This window comes from Rhinolophus sinicus, chromosome 12, assembly GCF_057876585.1.
Source record: "Rhinolophus sinicus isolate RSI-liver-muscle chromosome 12, RSI-T2T, whole genome shotgun sequence".
In the NCBI taxonomy this organism is placed as follows: Eukaryota; Metazoa; Chordata; class Mammalia; order Chiroptera; family Rhinolophidae; genus Rhinolophus; species Rhinolophus sinicus.
In genome coordinates, this window is record NC_142512.1 from 6502303 (window position 1) to 6515545 (window position 13243).

The 13243-nt window shown below is 37.7% G+C and overlaps 1 protein-coding gene and 1 pseudogene across 4 annotated transcripts in view; one reads left to right on the forward strand and one right to left on the reverse strand.

Annotated features, from left to right (window-relative positions):
- The window catches only part of SPECC1 (sperm antigen with calponin homology and coiled-coil domains 1), a 241520-nt gene that overhangs the window by 90322 nt on the left and 137955 nt on the right, over positions 1-13243 (forward strand). The window lies entirely within an intron of this gene.
- LOC141569128 (U6 spliceosomal RNA) lies at positions 5950-6044 on the reverse strand (annotated as a pseudogene).

The following is a 13243-nucleotide window of genomic DNA, read 5'->3' on the forward strand; positions in this document are numbered from 1 at the left end:
AATACATGTAGCAAAGGGCTTATTTACAAAAAGTTTATATAAATGAATAAGAAAGAAAAATAATACAGTAGAAAAATGAGTAGTTCACATTACAAAAAGTAAAGACAGCCAATAGAAAGATGCTGTCTCTTATATAGGTAAAGAAATGTAAATCAAAACAATAACTAGATATACTATTTCTCCTGACAGAGTGATAAAATTAAAACAGTTGATAACTTCTACTGTCATTAAGGGTATTGGGAGCTAGCACACCACCTATAGTTGATGTACAAGGACAATTTGGTAATATTTAGCTACATTGAAATATGTACATTCTTTCACCAAGGATATCGAGCATTTAACATACTGATTTACTTGAAAGAGGATGTTGATATATATGAACAAGATGTTCAGTTGTGGCATTATTATATTAGCGAAATATTGAAAACACTTAAGTGTATATCAGTACAGAGCTGGTTGTACAATGAGATTTTGGTCCAGGGGAATAATATGCAGCCATGAAAATGGACACAGTAGATTTGTAGGTACCAAAACGGAGAGATCAGAGTTATTACTAAGTGGGGAAAATAACATGGTACATAGAATATGATCTCATTTGTTTTAATTTTTTAAAGTATATGTTAATTTAATTTTTGAAATCATAACTTTTTTCCAGGAAGGTTGTAAGAATGGTTATCTTTGAGGAGAGTTACCAGAAATAAAAGTGGTGTGGAAAAAGACTTTTCATTTTAGATCTTTCTATACTGTTTGAGATTTTTAAAACAGGTACATAAAATGCTTTATAAATTAAAAACAATAAATATAAGTCAAAACCTGAAATTTTTTTTTTTTTTTTTTTTGCTTTATCCAAATCCTTCCTCTTTGACTTGCGTTTTGTGATGTTTCTTTACCATTTGTTGGTAAGTCATTTAATTGTTTGATCACAATATGTGCTTCTTTTGGTCAGGAGTCTAAAGAAAGACTTCAGTTTAATACTGGCTCCTAAAATGAGCACCTTCCCACACCCCCTGGGGCATTAGTGTCCTTATTTGTCAAATTAAGGAAATACCTATATCTATTACACAGTGATAATGTCAAGACAAAGATCTGTGAATTCTTCGTAAACTCTAATGGGCTGTTGGAATGTAAGATGCAGTTCTCATTCCTACAGTTACCATAGAAATTCATTTTGCCACCTGCTTTATATAGAGTTGAATTAGAAAATTACGTTTTTGTCTCTGGAACTTTTATTTCTAAATGTAAGTAGTCCTTAATACTTTTGTATCAGCTTTGGACAGCTGGCAGTTTTATGCATTGTCCTGTATCCCCAAACTGCCTCATTTATGGTGAATTTGAATCCCGCATCAGCTGATGAGCCAGCTGTTAGGAGCAGTGGCCTGCGTGGCAATTCTGTCCATCATCCAGGGCTTCTCTATAGTAGGTGCCACGACTTTTGTGGTTGTACAATAGAGTTAGGTGTTCACACAAATATTCATCACATTTTGGCTTTATATTATATGCACGGAAAACAGGGAAATAAAAGTGCTGGTACTAGTAATAAGTGGGTTTTAAAATCTCAGTACTGTTGAGACAAAGATGGAAATGATTTCATGTTAGAAAGGACACTCCATTGGATGCTCACTGGACTTAATATCTCTTCTCTACACATTTAGCTGTAAAGAAAAGAAAGAAAATTAAAGAAAATGAAGAAAATGCTAGCCATATATAGTTGATTTCCTCTTAAAGGAAAGATGTGATTGTAAATTATATATTGACTCTAAGGGGACAGAATTCTCTTTATCGCCCTCAAGTCTTAATTTTTGAACTTTTGGCTTTGTGATAAGTTTTCTGTAATTCATGGTTATATACACAGATATTACATGTAATGTATGTGTTTCCTTTCAACTATATTAGTAATTTTGAAAAGGATCTTGTCATGAAATTATAATACAATACAGGAATTGTGGTTTTAACCTTACCATCATTAAACCTATAATCAGCCTGTATTGCACACTTTCCTGGGAATTGATCTGTCCTCAGAGAGAATCCCTCAAACCCAGTACCAGCAAAAAATTCTCAGTCTTTTGATAATAACAATTATATGGTTGCTCACACTTGTAGATACTGCTAGTTTACCATCTAACACAGGAAGTGACTGCTTGAATGGGGGTGCATGAACTTTCCGGAAGCTTTTTCCAGGCTGTTTCCAGGTTCTGATATCCAGGCTTTACACTGTCCCCTGGGACTCTGCCAAAGTTGATTGGCTTCAGCAATAACAGGATCACAGCAGCAGCAAAGGTCTCAAAGGGAGCAGCTGTTGCCATTTCTCGAGCCCTACTTCATGGCCCGCCACTCTGCTGGCATCTGTCTGTTACCCTACTTCATTGTTACAACAGCCTTAAGAAGAACGTGGTGTTTTATCGAGATCAGGAAACGTGGCTTCATAAAGTTCAAATTAGTTTGGCTTTGCATCTCCCATGCCCACCCCATGTTGCCACACTCAACATCCACTCCTCTGATTTTTTTAAATCAATGTTATTAGCCTATCTGCATTACAGCCCAGATAGGTTCTTCTCCTTTTCTCTCTAAGGTGCTCTTTGTGTATATCTCATCTTACCCGATAGGTGTAGATTTTAGAGAATGGCGTGGTCCCTTCTGCATAGGCTGTTGTCCTCCTGGCTTACCCCATTAACTGCTCAGCTGAGTCATGCAAAATGTTGAGTCCCCACAAAGCTGTGAGGGAATCCAGCCACTAGATGGCAGCCTTATCAAAAACACTGCTGTGCTTTTTCACCGTGAGTCCTGGTTCTGAAGAATGGGTTAATGACCAGACTAGAAACAACCCTCCTTTTACTCATGCCTTCATTCAACAAATATTTTGGAGTGACTACTGTGTGCCCGGCACTATCCTAGGAAATAGGGATCATCAGGGAACAGGACAAAAATATCTGCATTCATGGAGCTACATGAACACCGCATGGAAGAGGGGAGGAGGCTGCCAGGCAGACGACGCGCTGACCCATCCAGCCAACAGTAAGAAGCCAGTGTGGCTGCAGCCAAGTGAGCAAGGAGGAGGAGAGCAGTGGGAGCGGAGGGAGGGCAGAAAGACGAGGCGAGGGGGACTGAGAGAACAGAGGAGAGAGATGACCTGGCTTCATTTTGAAATGAGGAACTTTGGCTCCTTGTTACGAGTGGACGAATGGAGTGAGGAGGCAGATCAGAGGCTATCGCTGGCCTGGGTTGTAGCTGTGGAGCTGGGAACAGTAGTCGGGTTCTGGGTATATTTTGAAGGGGAAAGTCAATGGTTCTGATCACTGCTGTGGATTTTTTTTTTAAATTGTGGTAACATACACATGACATGAAAATTACCATTAAGCATCTATTTTACTATAAGACTGGGTTTCATCTAACATAATATAATATAAAGCCGGGTCTTATATTAATTTTTGCTCCAAAAGACACATTAGAGCTGATTGTCCGGCGAGGTCTTATTTTTGGGGAAACACGGTACCTCAGAAGAGTGGGATTGCCAGATCGTCTTCAATGGGTTTGAGGTAGATGTAGGGTCAGCTTTCTGCTCCCATTAGCAGTGGGGCAGGTGAGATGAGAGCTGATGGGTAGCCAGGGGATGAGGGCTGAATACCAGTCCCTTTTAGAGACAGCACTGGGCCAGGAGGAGCTTCCTGTAGCCACACAGATGAACGTTATGAAAACCAGCGATACACAAAAGTGCTCACTTAGATTATTCTATATGTAGCACATGTGAGATTTTTTTTAAATGTCACTATTTTAAACTGATATCCCAGTGTTTTCTAAAAGTTAAATAGAATGAATGTTCAATGCCAGTTGCACATTGGCCAAACTCCACATTAATGCTCACAGATCTCAGATACCTCAGAGGACAAAGCAGCTGTGATTCCAACTTGAAAGCAGGCTCACTTCCAAGATGGTATCCGTGTCCTCGGCGGCACACTTGCCAGTCCAGTCTCCAGTTACACACATGAGACCCGGTGCTATCTTAGGCTCCAACCTAAGACACTTGTCCTCTTCGACATGTGAAGGCACATGTGAAGAAGCAGGCGCAAGTTGATTAGGTGGTGTTCCCAAAGTTAAACCCAGTGTGACTCCAAGAATTCTTTCCTCTGCTACACTGTTTGCTGCAGAGGGAGGGAGACTCCTTTTCTTCCCCATCATCTTCGACTATTAATGGAATTACTACTACCAGTCGTTAGCATTCTTTGCATACTAACTATGTGCTAACCACTGTTCTAAGTACTTACTAAGTATTATCTCCTTTAGTCTTTACAACAACCCTGTGACATAGGATCATTATTATCCTTCCCATTTTATAGATCAGAAGACTGAGGTATAAAGAGAGTAAGTAGACTATTCAAGTCCATGCCTCTCAAGTATTGGGACCAAGACTTGCCTTTTAGGAACCTGAGGCTGAGAGAAAACCATGTTTTGGGTTGGCTTGCCAGCATGAGAGGGAAGGGAAAAGAGGTTGGAGGTCTTGGAACTGAGAGTCCAGAAGATGTCTGGATCAGTCTCATGGGTGCTGCTGAGGGAGGAGTGAGCCAGGAGTGTGAGGGAATTGAGAGATTGGGGTGGGGGTCAGTAGATGACAACAACAGGGAAGGAAGAGGATGCCAGGGCTTAGAGCATGAGCTTCAGAGATGGAGAGTGTTCATTTAGTGAGTGGAAGAGAGACAGTTGGAAAGTGAAAGTTGGAGTGGGAAGGACACTTCCACCAGCTCCTAGCACACAGGTTCAGGAAACATGACAAGAGAAACAGACTGGCCGCAAACGGCAGGGAAGTGAGGGGGCAGTCACAGATGAGGCTCACAACACAGGGTGTGCCGATTTCAGCTATGATTTATCCATGGCCCTGTGGTTGTTGAGGACAGAGGTGGGGGTGCTGAGTGCATTTGAAGATGAGGACCTGCAAAGTCACAGAATGCTAGGAATGAAGTGTTTTGTTTTTTTTCATAAGTTTACATGGTTCCTTTATTGATGTATACATTTTACGGTAAAAAAAAATAACATTTTAGATTCAGTATTTTCATTTTTCTTGTATTTTTTCTACATTTATTTTATTTTTAGTGTGGTATGTGTACTTAACATGAGATCTACCCTCTTAACAGTTTTTTAAGCATCTAACACAGTGCTGTTAACTGTAGACAAATGTTGTACCTCAGATCCTGACATGACGAGCTCTATGCCCATTGAACAGCAACTCCCCATTTCCCCAGGTCCCGGGTAGCCACCATTCTATTCTGTTTCTATGCAGAGAAGAGCTTCACTATTTTAGGGACCTCATATAAGTAGAGTCATATACTATTTGTCCTTCTGTAATTGGTTTAGTGTCCTCCAGATTCATCCATATTGTAACGCGTGTAGAATCCCCTTCCTTTAAAGGCTGAATAATATTCTATGGTATGTAAATACCACATTATCTTTATCCCGTCACCAGTGATGGGCCAGGAATGAGTTTTAATTTTGGGTGTCTGGGGGTAATCCTGACATGAGGAGGTTTTGAACTTGGTACTAATGTTAATAAAGTCCTGGATTCTTAGCTCAACGATACCTGCAGTGGTGTCAGAGCCTGCACTTCCCAGGAGTGCTTAGCGGTCAGTCAGGCGTTTGGAGCAGCACCAAGGGTTTTCTCTGACTTTTTGCAGAGGCACAGGGCAGGGCGCTGGTTGGGGTTTGGAGGCTCTTCTGGGTTGTCCCTGGGCCCGGTGGAGGGAGCACTTCCTGTATATCCCCCAAGAGTACTGACATTTTTGCAGTCTTTCCATCTAGAAACCTGGCGGTCTCTCCTGTTCTCTGAGTCTTCTTTTTTGTCTTTCCCTAAAGTTTGCTTTCCTCTCCCTCCTTCTTTTTGTTCGAAATTATGCCTAGACTTTAGAGTTTTACTGCTATTGTGGATGGGATTTCTTGGTCATTGCATTTTTTTTCTTTTTTCTTAAAAATATGCAATGCTTCATGAATTTGTATGTCATCCTCTATGCTAATCTTCTCTGTCATTCCAATTTTAGAATATGTGCTGCTAAAGTGAGCACTCATTGTATTTTTTTAATATTTAATTTGTAACTGACTCACTTCCCTACTAGTACTAACGGTTTTCTTAATGCTAATGGTTTTCATCTGATTCTCATGAGTTTTCCAAGTGGACAATTATATCCGCTGCAGATAACAATGCTTTTTGTGTCCTCCATTCCAGTATTTGTGCCTTTTATTTCTGATTCCTTTAGTATTGAGTGGTGACCCACAAAAAGTTGTGTGAAGTGCTAGTGATATACTTGTTCTCAGTTTACTCTGAGTGTTTTTGGTGTTTCACCATAAAATAGGATGCAGAAAGTTGGGCTGAGATATTGCTTTGCATGTTCAGTTCTTCCCTTCCTATTTTGCTCAGAGTTGTTACTAGTATTGGGTGATAGAGTTATTAAAAACCCTCTACTCATTTTGGTATTACTTTGATTATTGCTTTTCTTTTTACTTTGCAGTCTCCTTCAGGAAATTCAACTATTATATGTGTATGTTTGGTCTCTTGGGTATGCCTTCTACTATATCTCATATATTCTTTGACTCTTTTGATTACTTTAATTCATCCTCTGACTTTTTTAAGTTTAACATCTAATATGCTTTGCTTTGTGTTTCTTTATTTCAACTTTAGTCTAATTTCTCTGACCTCAGATTGTTTCTTCTTCATGACTTCTTGCTCTGGCTTCATAGCTATAAAAGCTCCTTGAATTTTAATGATGATGCAGATTAGAGATTTTCAAAAATTTCCTGTTTCTTCTAGTAACTTTGTTTCATACATGCATGTTTACCTGGATTCCTCAGATGGTTCCCCTGCTCAAACTTCCATGTAGATCCAGTGATTTTTCTAGGATCGTCCATCTTTACACAGGGCAGTCTGTGTTTGTCCAGAATTGAAAAATTGAAAGAAATTTCATTGTAGAGGATTCCATTGAGGATATCAGGTCATATATTTTATGTCCAATTGAAGGAAGCAGGAAACAAAGTTTGCATCAGCCAGAATGAGATTGGGGAGGGCAATAAAGCCTTAGGTAAGTTTTGCCATTTTTTCTTTGGTTTTTGTTGTTGTTTCGGTGAATGTCTAAAGGTTCCGTTATCCTTTCCTTCTGCTTGCATGACTGCCCTTGCTATTAGCTGTGCTATTAGGGCTGTGGCTTTTGTTGTTGTTGTTAGCTGGTTGTTGGTGTTATTTCCTCATCCATGGCTTTCCAAGTGAAGTGCAGTCATGAAGAAAAGAGGAAAAGAAAATCAATTTAATGTCCTACCTATAAACGTAGAGTAGAAATAAAAGGAAAAAGAAGTTCTAATAAAATAACACATTGTTTCAATATACATACCAGTATGAATGCTGGAGGCTGACTGCACTAGAAGACAGATGTTTGTCTATCAGTGCAGAGGATAGATGCTACAAATAGGAGGGGACCCAGTGTCAGGTTCACATACCAGGGGCGGTGCCAACACCAGTGACTTTCTATAATGCTGACAGCTCAGGGTAAACTTCTAAACAATATAAAGCACTATCTTCCCTTAATTTACATGTTAGTTGCATTCTTTGAAAATTCAGTGAATAATAATAACATTGTGTAAAAACTGGTTTTTGTGTTTCTATGTAAAGTAGGCTTAGATTCTGGACTCAGATCATTATAAACAGTTTTTTTCAACTTCAGGAATGCTGGCATATCCTAAGAAAGGAGAGTGGGGTGTAGGAAGCAGGCACACCCCTGACATTTGCAAGACCTAGGGCAAGAATACAAATGAGGGCCCACTATTTGTTCTCAATGTTCTAATCAGTAATTAAATATCCTACTAAAGAATACAAAGTTTCAGGGATTTTTGCATGACCTATTAGGTTGTGGATTTGATGAGAATAATTTTCTCGCTCATTTTCATTGTTTTTATCAGTAATGGGTGAATTTTGTGTGGCAAAATTTCTTTTTTCTTTTTAGCTTTTTTTCCTGAGTTCCATGTTAGTATTTTCTAATTTCTATCCCTTCGTGATTTGTAATCATTCTCAAAGAGTAAAAAAGAAAACTGTGATGATATTCAAAGTGTATAGTTTTTATGTAAATTTTCAACAAAATGTAAATTAAAGTCAATACAGTATAAAGGTTGAACATGTATTTCATGTTTTAATTAAACTTTTAATTTTTCAATAATTTTTAAAATTAATACAATACCTCACATTGTGTGCTCACCACCCAGAGTCAGTTCTCCTTTCATCACCATATATTTGACCTCCTTCCCCCTCTTAATAATTAAAGATTCACATGCATTTTAAGAAATTATAGAAAACGATTCCCCTGCCCCTTTACCTGTTTTCCCCAATGGTAACATCTCACAAAAAGATTGCACCATGTCACAAGCTAGTATTGATATTGACACAGTCTGGTGACAGAACATTTCATCATCATAAGGATCCCTCCTGCGGCCCTCTTATAGTCACACTCACTTCCCTCTATCCCCACACACTCCTTAACTCCTGGCAACCACTACTCTGTTTTCCATGTCTACAATTTCATTATTTCAAGAATGTTATATAAATGGAATCATACTGTATGTAAGCTTTCGGGACTGGCTTTTTTTACTCAGCATGATTCTCTGGTCACTAATCTAGGTTGCGTGTATCAGAGTTTATTCCTTTTTTTTTTTTTTTTTCACTGTATTTCATGGTATGGATGTACCACAGTTTAACTATTCACCTACAAATCTGGGTTGTTACTAGTTTTTTGCTATCATGATTAAAGCTGTTATGAACATTCATGTACAGGTTTTGGTGTAAATATTTTGTGGAAGCGCTTCTCTGGGAAAAATGCCCAGCAGTGCAATTGCTAGGTCATAAGGTAATTGCATGTTAAATTTTAAGACACTGCCAAAATGTGTTCCCAGAGTGACTGTACCATTTTACATTCCCACGAGCAATGTATGAGTGATGCAGTTTCACCATATCCTTGCAAGCATGAGGTGTTGTCACTTTTTAATTTTAGCCATTGGGATAGGTGTGTAGTGATATTTCATTATAGTTTTAATGTGTATTTCCCTGATGGCTAATGACGTTGAACATCTTTTCGTGTGCTTATTTGTCATCTGTATGTCTTCTTCAGTTTGTTCATGCCATTCATTTTTTTTTAATTTGGATTCTTTCTTTCTTTCTTTCTTTTTTTCTTTCTTTCTTTCTACTGTTGAGTTCTGTGACTTATTTATATGTTCTAGATACTAGTTCTTTATTGGATATGTGGTTTGCAAATATTTTCTCCCAGTCTCTACCTTTTTATCCTCATAACAGGGTTTTCACAGAGCAAAAGTCTTTAATTTTGATGGTCTAGTTTACCAGTTTTTCCTTTTATGGATCATGCTTTTGAAGATAAGTTTAAGAGCTCTTTGCCTAGCCCTAGATCCTGAACATTTTCTCCTGTGTTTTTTATCTAAAAGTGTTACTGTTTTACATTTTGCATTTAATCATTTGATCCATTTGAGTGAATTTTTCTATAATTTGTTAGACTTGGATTGAGGTTCACTTTTTTGCTATGGATGTCCAGGTGCTCCAGCTCCATTTGTTGAAAAGAGTATCCTTCCTCCATTGGATCATTTTTGCACCTTTGTTAAGAATCAGTTGGACATATTTGTGTGGGTTTATTTCTGAGTTTTCTATTTTGTACCATTGGTCTGTGGGTCTATCCCTCTGCCAGTACCTCTGCCAATAGTCTTGATTATTGTAGCTGTATAATAAGTCTTTGAACTCAAGTACATTGATTCTTCAACATTATTCTTCTTTTCCAACGTTGTTTTATTTAGTCTAGTTCCTTTGACCTTCCATATAAATTTTAGAATAATCTCATCTACATAAACAAAAAAAAATCTTCTGGGAATTGATGTATTTAACTATATTGAGTTTTCCAATACACAAACATGGTATGTCTCTCCATTTATTAAGATTTTTTATTTCTTTCATTAGCAGTTTGTAGTTTTCAGCATACGAATCCTGTATCTATTGTTTTGTTAGATTTATACCTGTTGTTTTTAGCGATTGTAAATATTATGTTATTATATTTTTAATTTTGGTATTCATTGCTAGAATATTGAAGTGCAATTGATTTTTCTGTGTCTATCTTGTATCTTATGAACTTGCTGAGCTCACATTCTAGTTCTAGGAGTTTCTTTTCTTTAGATTCTTTGGGATTTTCTATGTAGACAAACATGTCATCTACAAGTAGGGATAGTTTTAATTCTTCATTTCTGATCTCTGTGCCTTTTATTTCCTTTTCTTGCCTTATTTCACTGTCTACATCTTCCAACACAATGTTGAATGAAAGCTCTGAGAGTGGACATATTTGCCTTGTTTTAATCCTAGGGGGAAAGCATTCAATTTTTCACCATTAAGTATAATGTTAGCTGTCAGTTTTTTGTAGATGTTCTTTATCAAGTTGAGGAATTTCCCCTCTATTTCAGTTTTTCTAATATTTTCTGAGGAATTTCCCTCTATTCCAGTGTTTATCAGGAATGGGTGTTGTGTTTTGTTGAATGCTTTTTCTGCATTGATTGATATGATCATGGCATTTTTCTTTTTCAGCCTGTTCATATGGTGGATTACTTTGATTGATTTTTCACATATTGAACTTGCCTTGCATCTGTTAAATCCCACTTAATCATGGTGTATAATTCTTTTTACATATTGCTAATCTTTTATTAAAGATTTTTGTATCTATATTCATGAGGTTCTGTAGTTTTCTTTTTGGTACTGTTGTCTGTTTTAGGTATCAGAATACTACTACTGCACTATTCTGTACACATGAAACTAATAACAAATAATATTGAATATCAACTATAACTAAAAAAAATTTTTTTTTAAAGGTTAAAAAAGAATACTACTACTTCATAAAGTGATTTGGGAAGTGTCTGAACTATTCTCATATCTGGAAGAAATTGTGTAAAGTTGGTGTTAATTATTCATTGAACATTTGGTAGAATTCTTAAATGAAATATTCTGTGCTTGGGGATTTTTTTCAGGGGAGAGAGTTTTTTTTTTAATTACAAATTTAAATTGATAGTTATAGGGCTATTGAAATGATCTATTTCATATTGGATGAGTTGTGTTTTTTAAGTTGTATTCATTTCTTCTAAGTTGTCAAATTTATGTAGGTAGAGTTATTTGTAGTATTCCCTTTTATCCTTCTGAGATGGAGGGTCTGTAATGATATCCCATTTCATTCCATATTGGTAATCTGTATTTTCTCTCTTTTTTTTTACTTTGTCATCTTGTTAGCAGTTTATTGATTTTGTTTAATCATTCTCTGTAATTTTTGTTTTCAATCTCACTCATTTTTTCTCTTTATTATTTCCTTATTTGTAAAATGAAGCAAATCTTACCCATCTTATAGAGTTATGAGAATTTAGTGAAATGATATGTAAGAACCTAGAGTAGAACCTGAAATATAGATATTTTTACAAAATGTAATTCTTTCATCCCTCAAACTATCTTCCTTAATGGAACCTCCTACTTAGGAGTTATGACAGTAAAACAAACAAGCATACAAAAACTCGACTTGCACTAATGCCTGTAATATCTTACCCAGAGATTCAGGCTTTGCTTTCTTAAGATAATAGCAACCATTGCAAAAACTGGGAATTCATGAGTACTCCAGAAACACCTGTTGGGACATGAGTTAAAGACAGAAAATGGAAAATGGACACTTGACACCTCTGGCCAAGTGTGATAATCTCTTGGATTCATCCTATCTGAAATGACGGATTTAACAAGTTAATCACTTGTGTTATGTCTTATGAATGCCCTTCCTGGCTTTGCACTCTGCACTCCAAATCAGGTTCCATTTCCATTGTGGGCAACAGTACACCCCACAAAATTTCACAGCATTTAAACACAGTCCTTTTTCTTTCAAGGACATGGAAAAGAGATGTGGGGAAGTGTTTTCCAGGGGCCCAAATGGTGGCATTCATACCAATGGATGGTTAGGGTTACAAGTCTCACTGTGTGTACATGTACTTAATACAACATATTACATTACATATGTTTATATGTTACATATACTTATATAGAATATTTATACATGTTACATACTTCAATCCAACATCTCAGGGTTCTTTCTAGCCTTCTTCCTTTCTGTGTTTGTAACTAACATCTCTGGTAGTGAGAAACATGGCTCTCATTATCCTCAATTTATTTACTTATTTACTCAATGTAGCCAATGTCTGAAATCATTCTCTGCTACCTCCACTCAACTCCCCAGCCTCCACCTTCTGTCCCCCAGGCCCACCAACCCTGCATGGCTTCCTAACCTCCTTTCACTACCATGCTAACTCCTCTGCTCTGGGAAGGGGAGGAAAGATGGGCCCATGAGCTTTCTTTCTTTTTATTTCACTAGGAGATTTCTTAATTTAGTACATTATAAAGTCAATTAAATATGGTTCTTACTTCCAGTTGTTTGCACTATCAAAAAAGAGGATCTCCAACCTTCTTTGATGAAAAAGAGTTCTTCTGGTTGCCTAAAATTGTTGAAATATTGAATGATCAAGGAAAGTTGTGTGAGATGTTCTCTGGGGTGACTCTGAAGGACTAGGTGGGCCCACTGCTTCTGTTACCGGGAAGGACATTTGTACCTCAGTTCTTGTCTTCTTGACAGAAAGAATTCAGTCAAGATACAGAGAGTTTGTGCAGCATAGGACAGCAAGAAGTTCATTAGTAAAAGCGAGTACACTCTGAGACATGGAGCGGGCTGACCCAACATTGTGTGAGGATTTTTATCTACATGGGTAGAATTGTCTCCCCCTCTCGCTCACTATTATCTTCCTTTCTCTCTGCTGAGGTGTGCGGTCCTTCCTTCTGGTTCTCAAGGTTGTTTTTCAGGGCGTAAGCATGAACCTGTCAATTTCCCATTATTTATTTGAGAAGCTCATTACAATGGTCCTGAAAAGCAGGATGTATATTGTGATAAGTGGATGGTTTCCCTCCCTCTCTGGCATTTTTCCTTCTTCTAACAACGATGACGTAATCTTGTTCCCAGTATCCTGCTGAGCAAGCAAGGTGTTTGCGCCCCAAGTGAGAGCAACTGCAAGGAGCCTCCTTACAGGCTAGTTCCCTCCTTCTCCACTCATTTCTACCTGTCTACCTACCCTGTCACTTCTGCTGCAACCAGGGCGCAATCAGCTAGCTGGGAAGAGTCAGCACGTAGGATAGCGTGGAGGTAATGAGCACCCGTCCTACCAA